The sequence below is a fragment of the Schistocerca cancellata genome, chromosome 4 (genome assembly GCF_023864275.1).
Source record: "Schistocerca cancellata isolate TAMUIC-IGC-003103 chromosome 4, iqSchCanc2.1, whole genome shotgun sequence".
Lineage (NCBI taxonomy): Eukaryota > Metazoa > Arthropoda > Insecta > Orthoptera > Acrididae > Schistocerca > Schistocerca cancellata.
The window spans coordinates 112,578,718-112,582,166 of NC_064629.1; the positions used below are offsets into that span (position 1 = coordinate 112,578,718).

A 3,449-nucleotide genomic window follows, 5' to 3' on the forward strand; every position below is an offset into this window, starting at 1 on the left:
TCTGTAACGCAACCATCTGTGTGGCGTGCTTATAATTATGTATTCTTTATATTTTAGGACAATTAATCTGTAGAAAACGCACCACATGTTGTAATGAAAGCATGAAAACCATCTGAAGATGAATCATAACGATTCGAAACCGCTACGGTCGCAGGTTAGAATCCTGTCTCGGGCATGGATGTGTGTGATGTCCTTAGGTTAGTAAGGTTTAAGTAGTTCTAAGTTATAGGGGACTGATGACCTCAGAAGTTAAGTCCCATAGTGCTCAGAGCCATTTGAATCATTTTTGAATAAGTAATTCAACACTTTTTTTCCCGACAAGTTTCGATTAAAAATGCGGAATTTATGGTGGGACATACTGGAATATTCCTGCTTCAGTCCCCATAGTTACATGAAGTTCGGATAGGTGGTGGCGCTATACGTAGTCATCAAAATGGTGTCGCTAACGGAAGTCAGCTGCAAGCAAAGAGCTGTCACTGAATTTCTTTTGACGGAAAATCAGAGCATCGAAGATATTCATAGGCGCTTGCAGAACGTCTACGAAGACCTGGCAGTGAACAAAAGCACGGTGAGTCGTTGGGTGAGGTGTCTGTCAGCTTCGCAACGAGGTCGCCCAAACCTGTCCGATCTCCCGCGTGCCGGCCGGCCGCACACAGCTGTCACTTTTGCAATGAGTTAGTCGCCACATAAATGCAAACGTTTCCTCCTCCATGACAACGCAAGGCCCCATACACGTCTCTGCACCCAAGAGGAGCTAATAAAACTTCAATGGACTGCTCTTCCTCATCCACTCTACAGCCTGAATCTCGTACCTTCAGATTTCTATCTGTTTGGCCCAATGAAGGATACACTCCGCGGGGTGGATAATGGAGGGGTTGATGCAATGAGACGTTGGCTCCGACGTCGACCAGTAGAGTGGTCCCATGCGGGCAAACAAGACTTCCCAGTACGGTGGCATAAGGCAGTCGCGTTGAACGGGAATTATGTTGGAAAATAGTTTTGTAGCCAAAAGAGTGGGGAATAATTTCGTGTAATGTAATCCTGACCTGCTTTCAGAAATTATAGGTATTGCTTTACTTATTCAACGTCCCTCCTACATGTACAGACTAACAAATGACTACAGTTTCAGAAGAATTGAATGTGTAAGCTTCACAAATTGACTAGTTAATAACGTGTCGGTTCATCTCTGGCCCTTATGCTAGCAGTTAATCGGCTTGGCATTGATTGATAGATTGATAGACGAATATCCCTAACCTCTGTTTGCTGCAGAATCCTTGAACACATTCTCAGTTCGAATATAATAAACTTTATTGAGGCTAATAAACTTATGTCCACGGATCAGCATGGTTTTAGAATGCATCGCTCGTGCGAAACTCAGCTTGCTCTTTTCTCACATGATATACTGAGGACTATGGATGAAGCGCAACAGGCAGATTCTGTATTACACGGTGTCCCATTGCAGGCTGTTAACGAAGGTACGAGCATATGGAATAAGTTCACAGATATGTGAGTGGCTCGAAGACCTCTTAAATAATAGAACCAAATATGTTTTCCTCGACGTCGAGTGTTGATCAGAGACAAGGGTATCGTCAGGAGTGCCTCAGGGGAGTGTGACAGGACCGCTGTGTTCTCTGGCGGAAAGGGTGGGCAGCAGTCTACGGTTGTTTGCTGATGATGCCGTGGTGACGGTAACTTGTCGAAGTTGAGTGACTGTAGGAAGTTGGTGTGATGAATGGCAGCTAGACATAAATGTGAAAAAATGTAAGTCAACGAGGATAAGAAGGAAGAACGAACCTGTAATGTTCGGATACAGTATTACTACTGTCCAGCTTGAGACAGTCATGTCGTTTACAATCTGGGCGTAACGTTGCACAGCGATATGAGGTGGAGTGAGCATGTGAAAACTGTGGTAGGGGAGGCAAATGGTCGACTTCTGAGAGAATTTTAGGAAAAAGTGGTTCACTTGTAAAGGAGACCACATATAGGACGCTGGTGCCACCTATTCTTGAGTACTGCTCGAGTGTTTGGGATCCGTACCAGATCGGACTGAAGGGAGACACCGAAGCATTTCAGAAGAGGGCTGCTAGATTTGCTACCGGTAGGTTCGAACAAAATGTAAGTGTTCAAAAATAGTTCAAAATGGCTCTGAGCACTATGGGACTCAACTGCTGTGGTCATCAGTCCCCTAGAGCTTAAAACTACTTAAACCTAACTAACCTAAGGACATCACAAACACCCATGCCCGAGGCAGGATTCGAACCTGCGACCGCAGCGGTCGCGCGGTTCCAGACTGTCGCGCCTAGAACCGCTCGGCCACTCAGGCCGGCCAAATGTAAGTGTTACTGACAAGGAAACCTCCCCATCGCACCCCCCTCAGATTTAGTTATAAGTTGGCACAGTGGATAGGCCTTGAAAAACTGAACACAGATCAATCGAGAAAACAGGAAGAAGTTGTGTAGAACTATGAAAAAATTAAGCAAAATATACAAACTGAGTAGTCCATGCGAAGATAAGCAATATAAAGGAGTATATGAATTCAGGAGCGCCGTGGTCCTGTGGTTAGCGTGAGCAGCTGTGGAACGAGAGGTCCTTGGTTCAAGTCTTCCTTCGAGGGAAAAATTTACGTTCTTTATTTTCGCAAAGTTACGATCTGTCCGTTCGTTCATTGACGTCTCTGTTCATTGTAATAAGTTTAGTGTCTGTGTTTTGCGACCGCACCGAAAAACCGTGCGATTAGTAGACGAAAGGACGTGCCTCTCCAATGGGAACCGAAAAGATTTGATCGCAAGGTCATAGGTCAACCGATTCCTCCACAGGAAAACACGTCCGATATATTCTATACGACACTGGTGACGGCGTGTGCGTCACATGACAGGAATATGTTGTCGACCCATCTAACCTGTCCACTTGGTGAATGGGTAAAAAGATTCTTCTACCTTGCCCGATTTAGGTTTTCTTGTGGATGTGATAATCACTCCCAAAAAAGTGATGAAAACATAAGAATTTGTCACATAAACTGCAACAAATGAATGCGACAGTTTCACAGTCGCACAGTTTTCCCTGTACTCTGTCAAAACATATGTTTTTAATGTTTTCAAATTTTTCCGTTTGTAGACCTTCAAATCCTGCATATGTCCAAGCAAATCTGAACATGTCCTGGAATTTTGGAGAGCGAAGCTGATTATGTGTGAGTGCCTGAACTTTGATAATTGTCTGAAAATAAAAAAGTATACTTTTCACTCGAGGGAAGACTTGAACCAAGGACCTCTCGTTCCGCAGCTGCTAACGCCAACCACGGGACCACGGCGCTCCTGAGCTCACACTATCCTTGATGTTGCCTACTCACTGTATATTTTGCTTATTTTTTTCATAGTTCCACACAACTTCTTCCTGTTTTCTCGATTGATCTGTGTTCGGTTTTTCAAGGACTATCCACTGTGCCAACTTAC

General features: G+C 44.4%; 1 non-coding gene across 1 annotated transcript; it reads right to left on the reverse strand.

Annotated features, from left to right (window-relative positions):
* Positions 1-2,239: 2,239 nt before the first annotated feature.
* Trnas-gga (transfer RNA serine (anticodon GGA)) lies at positions 2,240-2,323 on the reverse strand. Its single transcript is given in 2 exon segments — positions 2,240-2,274; positions 2,284-2,323. It is a non-coding gene; the product is annotated as a tRNA-Ser (tRNA).
* Positions 2,324-3,449: the final 1,126 nt, after the last annotated feature.